The 12,586-nt window shown below is 42.2% G+C and overlaps 1 long non-coding RNA gene across 1 annotated transcript in view; it reads left to right on the top strand.

The window, feature by feature from the left end:
* Positions 1-12,586, top strand: part of LOC148117219 (uncharacterized) — a 124,244-nt gene that overhangs the window by 22,932 nt on the left and 88,726 nt on the right. The gene's annotated exons all lie outside the window — the stretch shown is intronic.

Genomic DNA, 12,586 nt, shown 5'->3' with positions numbered 1-12,586 from the left:
AAAGAGAAAGAAGAGTGAAGGAAAGAAGAGGGATGAGGAATAAAGAGGTTGAGAATAAAATAAGAATTAGGAGGAAAGAGAAAGTAAGAGGGAGAAGAGAGGGAAGAAGATGAAGGAATGAGGAGTCAAGAGGAGGAAAAAGGAAGGGACAAAGGAGGGAAGAGAAAGAGGAGTGGAGAGAAGAAGAGGGATGAGGGATAAAGAGGCAGAGGAGGAAAGAAGGAGTAGGAGTAAAGAGAAAGGGAGAGGAAGGACAGAGGGAAGAAGATGGAAGAGAGTGGAAGAAAGAGTATGGAGGAAGTAAGACAAGGAGGGAAGAAGAGAGAAGAGAATGGGAGGAGGGAGGAGGGAATTGGATGGAGGAATGAACAGTAGGAAAGAGGGAAGTATGAGAATGTTAGTGGAGGAAAAACTAAGTAGAAAGATGAATGAAGAGGGAAGAAAAAGAAAAAGTAATAAGTTATTGGGATTGGAGATAGAGGAGGCTGAAAAGAAGAAGAGGGAATAAGAAAGAGAAAAGAGGAGGGAAGGGTAGAAAGCAAGGAAGTGAAAGGAGAGAAGAGGTAGAGGATGTATGAGGGAAGAGAGGAGAGGAGAGAGTAGGGAAGAAGAGGAAGTAGAGAAGTGGAGCATGTGAAAGAGAGGCAAAATGAAAAAGGAGGATGATACAAAGAGGGAAATGAGAAATGAGAGAAAGAAGGAGGAATGAAGTGGACAGAGGATAGAAGAGCAAGGAGAAGAGAGGAGAGAAGAAAGGGAAAGCGGAGGGAGTAGGGAAGGAAAGAGTCAGGCATGTATGTGGCAGGATGGAGGAAGATGAGAGAAGAAGGAATAAGAGGGAGGGAAAATAAATGGAAATAAAAGGAAGGAGTGTAGACGGGGGAAGGAAGAAAGAACACTAGGGAAGTTGGAAGAAGAGAAAAGAGAAAAGACAATGGAGGCAGGAAAGGGAAGAAGAAAGGAAGAGGAAAGAGGAAGGAGGAGGAAGGAGAGGAATGAGTGAAGATGATGGGGCATGGAGGGAAATTGTAAAAAGGAGAGGGCGTAGTGTGGAGGAGAGAGTAAAGAGTAAAGAGCAGAGAGTAGAAAGAAGAGGGAAGAGGAAGAAGGAAGAGGAAATCAGGACAAAGAGAAATGATGAAACAGAGAAAGGAAGAGGAGAGATTAGGAACTAAGAGTAAAGAGAACAAAGCAGAGAGGAGGGAAAGAATGGAATAGAGTAGATGAGGGTGGAAAAAGAGGAAGGATGCTGTATGATGGAGAAGGATGCAAAAGAAGGAAAAATGGAAGAGAGGGAACTAGGAGAGGGAGTATAGGAGAGTAGTGGAGTGGAAAGGGGGATGAAGAAAGAAGACGGGAAAAGAGTAGGGAAGTGGGAAGAAAGGGGGAGGGACAAAGAGGGAAAGGAAAAGAAAAGGAAAAAGAGGGATAATAAAAGAAGCAAGACTAGTAAAAGGGAGGTAATATGGAAGAGAGGCAAGAGAAAATCCTGGGGAAAAGGGGGAAGACTGGAAAAGAGAGTTTAGGAAAATAAGAACAATCAGGGCACATTAAAGTGGAGAGAAGAGGGAAGAGAAGGGAAGAAGGAAGAGAAGGCAATGATAGGAAGGAGGAGGAAGGCAGAGGGAAGGGGATAAAAGTAGATGGGATAAATTAAAAAGGAGTGGAGAGAAAGAAAAAAGGAAAATGAGGTAAGGGAAGAGTAAGTAGAAGGGAATAAGAGGGCTAAGGAAAAAGAAATGAAAAGGAAAGAGGAAAGGGGGCAAGACAAAAGAGGAGGAATAGGGGGTAGCAAATGGAAGAAGACTGAGGAATACAGAAAAGGGAAGAGGAGACAAAAATACAAGAAGGTAAGAGGATAGAAAAGGTACTGTGAATAGAAATGAGGAATCAATCTGAAGGGGAAGGGAATAGGAAAGAGAATGGAGAGGGATAAGGAAAAGAAAGGAAGAGGGAGGAAAGAGAAGAGGGAAGAGTAAAGTACAGGATACTAGCAGAATGAGGAAAAGAATAATGAGGAAGAAGGAGGAGAGAGCTATAGGAAGATATTAGGAAATAGTTAGAAGGAGGGAAGGGTAGGGAAAAGATGAGAAATGAAGAATAAGAAAAAGGAAGATGGGAATAGAAGAGAGAAGAGGATTGGAGGAAAGAGGAAGAAGAAGGGCAGGGAATAAAAAGGAGCAAAAAGGAGGGAGGTGAAGGAAGAAGGAAAGGGAGAAAGAAAAGAGGAGGTCAGAAGGTGAAGGTAACCTGAAGGAGAGAGGAGAAATAGGAAGTAAGATGGAGGATATGGAAGTAGAGGCAAGAAAAAAGAAAAAGAAGAAGTAAAGAGAACAGAATGGAAGAAGGAAGATGAAGGGGGGAGCATGGAAGAGGAAAAATGAGAGAAGAGAGGATGGGAAAGAGGAAGGAGATAGTGGAGGTAGGATAGAGGCTGAATGGAGGAGCAAAAGGAGGGTGAAATGGGAATAAAGGTTTATGTAAAAAGAAGAAGGAGAGACATTGATGGAAAAATGGAAAAGGAAAGAGTAAGGAAGAACAAGAAGAAGAGAGAAAAGGAGGATAAATATGGAGTAGAGAGTGGAAGAAAAAGGGAAGAGGAAGGAAGATAAAACAGAGGCAGAAGAAGGGAAGAGAATGGAAAAGGAAGAGGTGGGAAGAAGGCAGAAGTAAAGAAAAAGAGAGAGAGGGAGGGTAGAGAAAGGATAGATGAGGGAGGAATAGGGAAGAGGCAAATGATGTCAATAGGTAAGAGGATAGAAGAGAGGATGAAAAGGAAGGTAAGGGAAGAGTAGTGTAATGAAGTTGAAAGAGGAAGCATTAAAGGTGATATGGGCAGAAGGAGTGACAGAAAGAGAGAAAAGGAGGAAAGAAGAGGGAGAGGGAAGATGTGAGAAGAGGCAAGAGAAAATTCAAGGAGATTAAGAGAAAAAGAAGGATGGGAAAGAGGGAAAAGAGAAACAAAAGGAAAATGGATGAAGAAAGAGAAGGGAGGAACAGAAAGGAGAAGGAAACAAGAAAGTGAGGGGAAAGGTATGGAAAAAAGAGGAAATAAAAGAAAGTAGAATATGGAATAGGAAATATGGAAGAGGTAAAAGAGTGTATGGGAAATGGAAAGAAAGAAGAGGGAGGATAGAAAAGAAGAGGTGCAGCAAAGAGGCAGAATCTGGTAAGAAAAACAAAGAGGAAAGAGGAGGGAGGTTAGACTAGATAAGAGGACAGAAAAGGAAAGAGGAGTAAAGTGGAAAGTAAAGAGGAAAGGGGAGGGAGGAGGAGAGAGATAAGAGGACAGACAAGGGAAGAGAATGAAGGAAAACGGAGGGAAGCAGAGGGAGGAGAGAGCAGACAGAGTAAAGCAAGAAGAAAAGCATAAATGATAAAGGAGAAGGGCAGAGGAAAAAGTAGGAAGAAAGGAAAAGAAGGGAGATGAAAGACAATATGGAAACATGAGGGAAGAGTAAAGAGGACAGAAGTTCGGGATGAGAAAAAGAGGGTAGAGTGAAGAACGAGGAGAAAGGGATGCACATGGAACAGGGAAGAAGAGTGGCATGGAAGGGGAGAGAAGGAAGATGAGGAAATAGAGTGTAAGTGATTAGAAGAGCAAGAATGAAAGAGGAGAAGAGGAGGGAGTGAAGAGAAGAGAAAATAGAAGATGAGGTAATAAGGATGTGGGAAAGAAAAGAGGAGGGAGAGAAAAGACAAGGGAAGAGGAAGGTGAAAGGAAGAGAAAAGAGGAGGGAGGGGGAAGAAAGGGAAAAAGCAAAAAAGGAAAGGAAGAAGAATGTGGGAAGAGGAGCAAAAATTAGGGAGGAGGAAGAACCAGGGAGTGGGGAAAGTAGGGAAGAGGAACAAGAAAGAAAGAATCAAAATGGGGGAGTTGGGAACCTGAGAAAAAGGGATGGAAGAGGGAAGATAGGAGGCAATAGGAAAGAGGAGTGGAGATGTAAAATGCGTTAAGAGGGAAGTGGAGGAAAGAGGGAAAAGAGGGAAGTAGAAGAGGAGTTATGTGGAGAGAAGGAAGAAGGAATCAAGAGTGACAATGAGGGGAAAGGTGGGACTGGCTGAGACCAGACAAGAAGGGAGGAGAGAGGAGAGGAGAAAAGTGGAGGGAAGAGAAGGATAATAAGAAGAGAATATAAGAGGGAGAGGATGTTTAAATGAAGAAGACTGATAATGGGAGAAGAATGGAAGGAAAACATGGAGGGAGGAAGATGAAGGAGAAGGAATGAAGGGCAAAGTAAGGATGGGAAAATAAGGAAGAGGGAGATGGATATAAGAGGAAAGAGGATGGAAGAAGGCAGAAAGTTAGGAAGAAAAGGATGGTCAAGAGAAGAGGAAATATCAGAGGAAAAGGGGAAGGATGAAGAGAAAAGAAGTGTGAAGAGAGGGGAGGAACGAATAGAAAAGAAAAGAGGAGATTGGAACAGTATGGCAGAGAAAAGTGCAGGGGGGGAGGAAACAGTATTGAGGAACGTAGAGAAGAGAGAAGAGAAAAGGAGGGAATAGGAAGAAAGAGAGAAGGGTGAGAACAGGAAGAAGGAGGGAAGAGCGAAAAGAAGAAAGACTTGAAGAAAAACTAAGAAGAATAATGGTAGAGGAAGAAAAATGAGAAACGATCGAGAAAGGAATTGGAAGGAATAGAGTAGAAGAGAGGAAGAAACTGGTAAGAGGAGGAATTATGACTATGGAGAGAAGATGAAGGAGGAAGGAGTATTGAAGAGGGGGAGGGAAGAAGAGGGGAGGATGAAAGGGAAGGTAGAATATAAGATGGGGAATGATGGATGAAGTGACAAAAGGAAGAAGATAGAGGGAAGAGGATTGATGAAAGAAGAGGAGGGGGAGAAGGGTGGTATGAAGAGGGACAATGGAAGAGGAGGAAATCTGGAAGGTGAGAAATTTGCAAAGGGAAAGAAAGAGAGAAGAAGAAAGAGGAGGAGAAGGAGAAGGAGGGGAAGAGGAAGAGAAAGAAGAAGAAGAAGAAGAAGAAGAAGAAGAAGAAGAAGAAGAAGAAGAAGAAGAAGAAGAAGAAGAAGAAGAAGAAGAAAAGACAGAAAAGAGAAGGAGGAAGAAAGATGAACCAGGAAGACAGAGTAAGAAGGAGGGAAGAAGAAGAAGAAGAAAAGACAGAAAAGAGAAGGAGGAAGAAAGATGAACCAGGAAGACAGAGTAAGAAGGAGGGAAGAAGAAGATGAAGAAATGAAGAGGAAAATGGGAAAACTTTGAAGAGAAGAGGAGGAACAGGAATGGAGTAGGGCAGAAAATAAGTAAAAAGAGAGAATAATGAAGATGAGGGAGGAGAGAAGATGAGGGAAGGTGGAAGTGGAGAGAAAGAAGAGAAGAAGAATGGAGGATGGAGGAAGAGGAAGGAAAATGGATGAAGAAGAGAATAGAGGATGAAGGAGGGAAGGGGGAAGATGGCAGAAGAACAGGTGAGATGGAAAAGAATGTGAATCAGAGATCTCTCTCTCTCAGTAGTTCTTGACTAGCCACCCAAATGCTTACTATTACCTATAAATATTTGGCTGATATCTCACCCCAATTATTAGCTAGTTCTTACATTTAAATTAAGCCATTTTAATAATCTATTTATTGTCAAGTGGCCATGGTTTTTACTGGTCTGCTTGCATGTTGCTTCTTGGGAATCTTCAGGCATATCCTCGACTTCACCCTCCCTCTCCTGTATCTCTGCTTGGCTTTGCCATAGGCCAAAGCAGCTTTATTTATCAATCAATGGGAGCAGCACATATTCACAGGATACAGAAAGACATCCAAAAGAAAAAGATGACAAGGGGGGGAATTAGACAAGAGGGGGAAATGGGGAAAAGGAGGGAGGCTGAAAGAAGTGGGAAGAATCAGGAGGGCTGTAGAAGAAGGCAGGATTGAGGTGACTTATAGGGTAAAGGATGTTATAGATGTAGGATAAAGGAGAGAAGAGGGAAGAAGAGGGAGGTGTATAGTGACAGTTGGAAGAAAAAACAGGAAAGATGTGTGTGGTAAAAAAATGAAGAAGAGGGAACAGCAAAGAGAAGTGAAGAGTGAGGAAAAGGAGGGATGGAAAAATATGGAAGTGGGGAGATGAGGTGGAGGCATAAAAAGGAAGGCAGAGTACAGGAGAGATTGAAGGGGAGTGCATGGTGGAAGAATGTTTTTTAAAAAAGGAGAATGGATGGGAAAGAGAGAAGAGAGAAGTGGAGTAATGAGGAAAGTGAAAGAGAAAGAAAAAGGAGGAGGGAGGAAAGAAGAGGAAAAGGGAGGCAGGAGGAACGATAAAATAGGAAGGCAAAGAAAGGAGAAGTGTAGAGTAGGGAGAAAGAAAGGGGAAAGAGGAGGAAGGAGGGAAAAGGACAGTTAAGTGAAGAAAACTGAGGAGGGAAGGGAATTAAGAAGGGAACAGCAAGGAGGAGGGAAGACTAAGAAAGATGAAATAAAAACAGAATGAAAAAGAATATAAAGGGAGGGGAAATAATGTAGTAGAGATGAAATGGGAAAGGGAAGGCAATGGGAGAGGAGGGACAATGGAAGAGCAAAGAAGATGGCAGAGGAGGGAAGATGGAAAAGAGAAGAGGAGAAAAGAAAAAGGGGGAGGAGAATAAGGAATGCACAGAAGAGGAAAAAAGAGTGGGAGAAAGAGGGAGGAGGGTGGAAGAAAGAAGAGAGAATTAGAAGAGAGAAGTAGGCAAGAGGAAGTAAGAGAAGGAAAGAGATCTTAAGGGAGAAAACAGGGAAAACAGATGAGAGAAGAGAAAGGAAAAGAGGAGAGTAAGGTAGTAAAAAACTCAGGGAGAGAAGAGGAGGAGGAAAGGGAAGAAAAAAGAGAGGAAAGAGGGAGGAAGAATATGAATGATTGAAGTAGAGGGAAGACAAACAAATAGGTAAGAGAAAAGATAAGGAAGCATGAAAGAAAAGGGGAGAAGAGTGATGAGAAAGGGGGAGGGAAGAGGAAAGTGAGGGAGAAAAAAGAGGGAAGAAGAGGAAATGTTGACGATGGTGGAAGAAAGGCAATGAGGAAGAAAGAAAAAGGGAAACAGGATGAAGTAGGAGAAGTAAATAAGAGGGAAGGAAAAGGAGGAAGAAAAAAAGGAAGACTGTAGATTATGAAAGATGAGAGAGGAGGGAAGAGGGAAAAGATGAGGTAGCATATAAAAGGAAGAAAGGATGGACAAGAGGAGGGAATAATTAAGAGAAGGTAAGAGAGAATATAAAGGAAAAGGGAAGGGGAGAAGAGGGAAGAAGAGTTTAAAGGAATGAAGAGTGAAGAGGAGGCAGTAGGGGAAAGAAAATAAGGAACACGGGGGAGCAGAGAAGAGAGAAGATGAGGAGGAGGAGGGTAAAGTTATAAGAAAAAAGAGAGCAGAGGACATAAGAGAAGAGAAAAGAGTAGGGAGGAGGGAAGAGGAGGTAATCGAGAAGAAGAGTCAAGGGGTTAGTGTAGGGATGTTTGATTCTGACAGAAGAGGGTATAGGAGAGCAGAGGGAAGAGGAGGAAGAAATAAAGAAGAGGTAGAAGGGAAGAACTGGGGGAGAGGGAGGAAAAGATAGGAAGAAATTGTGAAAAGAAGAGTGGGTGGAAGAGGAGAAAGATGAAAAAAGAGGAAAAAGGAGGTTGAAGGGAATAGGGGAAGAAAAAAGTGTTGTAAAGGAAAAGAATGAAAGAGGAGTCAAGTAACAAAAGAAAAGAGGGGGACGAGCAGGGAGCAGGGATGAGGAATGAAAATGAAAAACAAGTAGAAATGAAAATGGAAGAGGAGGAAATAGGAAAAAGGAGAGAAGATGGATGAGAAGAGAGGAGGGAAGAGGAGAGAGTATGAAAGAGGAGAGGGAAGAGAAGGGAAGAGAGGAATAATGGGAAGGAAGAAGAGAATAGAAGAAATAAAGAAATGTAGAAAGGACAGAATATGATAGAAGAGATGAGAAAAAGAGGAAAGTGGAAAGAAGAAGTACAGGGAAAAATAAAAAGGAAGGAAGAGAATGAAAGAGGAAAGGGAACAGAGGAGAGAAGAAGAGGATAAAGGAACATGAAGCAAAAAAACAGGGAAGAAGGGATGAGGGAAAGGAGTGTATGAGGGAATGGGGAGAATATGGTCGAAAAAGGAATTGGGAAGATGGGACGGAAGAAGGAAGAGGGAAAGGAAGAAAAAAAGACAGGGCAGGGATAGAAGAGGAAAGAAAAGGAAGCAGGAGGTGCTAGGGAAGAGAAGGAAAGAAGAATGATGAGGAAAGGGGAGTGAGAAGGTGAGAGGAGGGAAGAAGGAAGAGAAAGGAAAAGGAAAGCTATAGAGAGGAAGAACAGAAGAGATTAGAGGATGGAAGTAGGAAGGGGAAAATAATGTAAAGAGAAAGGGGAGGTAAGAGAATGGAAGAGGAAAGGCAGGGGAGGATGAAAGAGAAGGGAGCTGGAAACAGAGAAGGGTAGTGAAGGAGAGAAGAAAATAGAGGAATTGAGTGGGAAGATGACTGAAGAAGAGCGAAAGAGGGAATAGGGATGATAAGAGAAAAGGTGTAAGAAAAAGGGATACAGGAAGAAGAGGAAAGGGAATGATCCAGAAAGAACAGTGAAGATTAAATGAAAATGAGAAGAAAAGTGTAGTCATGAGGAAGGACAGGAAATGGGAGGAAGGGGTAAGTAGAGGGAGAATGGAAGATGTGGAAGAATATAGAAGAGGACTGAAGAGGGAAGTGGGACATGAGGGAAGAGTAGAGAAAGGAAAAAGGAGGGTAGACGATGAGGGGAAAGAGAAAAAAGTCAAGGAATTGGTGTAGAAGAGAGGATGAGGGAGGGAAGTGAGGGGTGGAGTAAGGAGGGGAAGGGGGAAGAGGAGGTAAAAATGAATAGAAATAAAGAAAAAAGAGTGGATAAGAAGAACGAGGAGGAAAAAGAAGGAAAGAGGATGGAAGAGGGAGGTAGAATGGTGAGGGAGAAGAAAAGAGGATGGTAGATAATGAAATTAAAAAAAGGAAGAGGGGAGTTGAACAGTGAGGGAGGAGGAAAAGCAAGAGAAGAAAAGAGGAAGGATGATGGAAATGGAGGGAAGAAATTAGTATAAAAGTGTCTACAAAGGAAGAGAAAAGAAGAAAGAAAAGGAACAATGGGTAAAGAGGATGGAATAGGAAAGGGGAAGGGGGAAAGCGGGAAGAGGTGGCAAAGGAAATGGGAGGGAGGAGGCAATAGAAAAGAGAAAAATGAAGGAAGAAGAATGATAAGGAAAGTATTGCAGGAGAAAAGAACAGGTAAGAGGGAATAGGAAAAAAGGAGAGAGGAGGAGGGGAGGGAAGTGTAAGGAGGAGTGAAAAGCAGAGGAGTGGAAAATGGAGGGAGGATGAAAGAGTATAGTAGAGGACTAAACAGGAGACAAAAGGTCAGAGGGAAAAGGAAGCAAGGAGGAAGAGGAGGGAGGAGAAAAGAGGGGGGAAAGAGGCATGAGATAAGAGTAGGACCAAAGGAGCAGAGAATAGAGTGAAGGAATGGGAAGAGGAAGAGTAATGAAGAGGGAGAAAGAAAGAGGAAAGAAGAGGAGGAAAAAGGGAAAAGAAGATAAGACAGAAGGGGATGTAGAAGGGAAGATGACTGGTTAGGGAATAGGAGAGAGGTGAGTAGAGCAGAAGATTTGAAAGGAAAAAAAGAGAGAAGAGAAAGGATAGGGAAGAAGATGAAATATGGAAGAGATGGGTAAAAAAGTTAAATTAACTGATAGGGAAACAAAGTTTAGAGGGAAGAGGAGAGAACATGATGGTATAGGGAAGAGTAGGGAAAAGGGAAGGGGAGGGAGAAGGAAAAAGTGGAGGAAATATGAGGGAAGAGAAAAGACAAGATAAGAAAATGAAAGATGGAAAATATGCAAGTCGAAAATAAGGTGAGAGAAGAAAATAGGCAAGAGAAAAGAAGAAAGAACAGGAGGGAGGAAATAAGAGAGAAAAGAAAGAATGAGAAATGGAAGTCACAAAAAGGGGGAAAAGAGGGAAGAGCAAGAGGAAAGAGTAGAGAGAGAAAAGAGGAGCGAAAAGGTAAGTAGAGGGAGAAGTGATGAGGACAGAAGAGGACAGAGCAGTGGGCTAAGATGAGTGTTTGAAGAAGAAACATGAGGAAAGATCAGGGAAGGAGAAAGTGAGAAGATGAGGGATGTGGGAAACAAAGGAAGAACAAAGAAGAAGGAGGAGGAAGATAGGAAAATGGAACAAAGATGTGGTGGGAGGAGGCTACAGGAGTGAGGTAATACAAGGAGGATTGAGAGAAAAAAATGTGAATGAGGGGGGAAGAAGAAAGTAGAAGAAAGTGTGGAAGGGAAGTATGAGGGAAGATGAAGGGGAAAGGAATGTGAGGTAAGATGGAAGGGGATGAGAAAAGAAGAGGGAGGAGGGAAGTGATGTAAGAGTTATGAGAAGGGAAGAGGGGAGAAGGTAGAAGAAGAGGTTAAGTTGGAGAGAGTGAAGAGAGCAGGAATTGGATGGAGTGGAGAAAGTAGGGAAGAATAAGAAGTAGGACAGAAGAGAGAGGCTGAAAAGGGGAAAAGAGGAAAGACAGAATAGGAGTGAGGAGTGAGGATCAAAGTGGAGGAAGTAGTAAAAAGGAGGTAAAATGGAAGAGGGGGAAGATGGAAGACAGCACAGAAGTGAGCTGGGAATGGGTGGGAACAAGATAGAAGAGAGAGTCCAGAAGAGAAGAGGAGAGAGGGGGGAAGAAAAGGTGAAAGGAAATGGGAGGGAGGAGGGAAGGTGACATATGAGGGAAGAGGAGGGAATGCAGGAAAAAGGGAAGAGGAGGGAAAAGGTAAAAGGAAATATAAGGGTGGGGGAGGCAGTACAAGGGAGGAGCGAGGATGGAAGAGGAGGGATGAATGAAAAAGAGCAGGAGAAAAGAGTAGGGAGGAGGGATGAAAAGTAAAAGCTAAGGTGGATGAAGGAAAGAGACAGGAGGAAGGAAGAGAACAGAGAGGAGAAGAGAGCTAGGTAGGAAAGTAGAGTAGTAAAGAGGAGGAGGGTAAAGAAGGAGGAAATAGAATGGAGGGAATATGGAAGGGTAGACAAGAGGAAAAAGAATTAGAGAAAGGGGAGAAAAGGAGGGAGGAAGCAATATGGAAGAGGAGAAAAGAGACAAGAAGATGGAAGAGAATTGGGGAAGTAAATGGAAAGAAACAAGAAGCAAAGAGGAGGTAGAGAAAATAAGAAGAGAGGGGGTAGAAAGAAGGCAAAAAGGAGACAGGAGGAGAAATTTCAGAATAGGAAATAGGTTTGAGGAAGAATGAGGAAAAATCAGGAAGTGGTAGGAAGACAGAAAAGGAGAAAAAGCAGTTGAGGGTATAGGGAACAGGGGAGTAGGATAGAGGAGAGAGGAGGGAAGAACAGTAAGAAGGATGTATTAGGTGGAAGGAGCAAAGATGAGAGAATGGAAAAAGAAGGAAGAGGAAATAGAACAAAGAGAATGGAGAGGAAAGAGGAACTGGATGGAGGAGAAAAGTAAAGTGAGAAGGGAAAAAGATGGGTTGGGTAAAGGTAAGAGAAAGGAAGAGAGAAGAAAAAGATAGTAAGGGAAAGCACAGAGAAGTGTGGTTTTCAGGAGATGTGAAGAAAGAAGCAGATTGAACAGGGAAGAGGGGAGAAGAGAAGGGAATAAGAAAAATAGGAATGAGATGGTAAGAGATGAGGAGGAAGAGGAGCAGAGTATAGAAGAGCCAAGAGGATGGTAGTGGGAATGTGAAGGAGAAAAGAAGAGAAATTGGAGAAAGGAGTAAAGAAGAGGGATATCAAAGTGAAGGGAAGACAAAAGAATAGGTAATAGGGCCTACAATGAAGAGTATGGAAGAGATAAAAGGAAAGATAAAAAGGAGGTATGAGAAGAAGAAGAAAAAAGGGAATAGAGGGAAGAATTCAAAGGAGGAGAGAAGAGGGAAGAAAAAGGAAAAGGAATTAAAAGGAAAAAAGTAGGGATTGACAGAAATTTCTCTCCCACCATGTCCCACAGCATTTCAGTTCGAAAGAAACACACAGAGGTCTACATTAATTGTAACCTGCTTGACCAATTAGCTCAGGCTTCTTATTAACTCATATAACTTATATTACTCCGTAATTTTTGTCTGTGTTAGCCACAAGATTTGGTAACTTTTATCAGTGAGGAGTTCTCAATCTTGCTTCATTTTTGTCTAAATGACAGCTGTAGACTGAGCCTTTCATCTTCCCAGAACTCTCCTATTCTGGTTGCCCCACCTATACTTACTTCCTCACTACTAGGAAATCAGCACTTTTCAAATGAATATGTGATCAATCTTTACAGCATATAATGTCAATGTCCCATAGGATTTCCCCTCTTTATTTCTAAACAAGAACTCTGAATCTAATCTTTTTTGTTTAGCTTTCTTTCTGACCATTATCCATAAAAACTTGTAACTAACACTCAAAACAAAGAAAACATCCAAAATCCATTTTTTGGAATGAGTGTGTAGTTTTTCAGGCTACTTCCTGTTGATTGCATGTGCTGATAATCTTACAGGGACCAAAAGATAATTTTGAATTATGGTCAAATCCTAACTGGAATATTATGAGAGGCTTGAACATCTCAGTCACCGGTTTTGAGACTGTTCAGTATGTAGAACTC

The sequence above is a fragment of the Myodes glareolus genome, chromosome X (assembly GCF_982192425.1).
Source record: "Myodes glareolus chromosome X, mMyoGla1.1, whole genome shotgun sequence".
In the NCBI taxonomy this organism is placed as follows: domain Eukaryota; kingdom Metazoa; phylum Chordata; class Mammalia; order Rodentia; family Cricetidae; genus Myodes; species Myodes glareolus.
The sequence above is the reverse complement of the archived record's forward strand: the minus strand, read 5'-3'. Positions and strand labels throughout refer to the sequence as shown.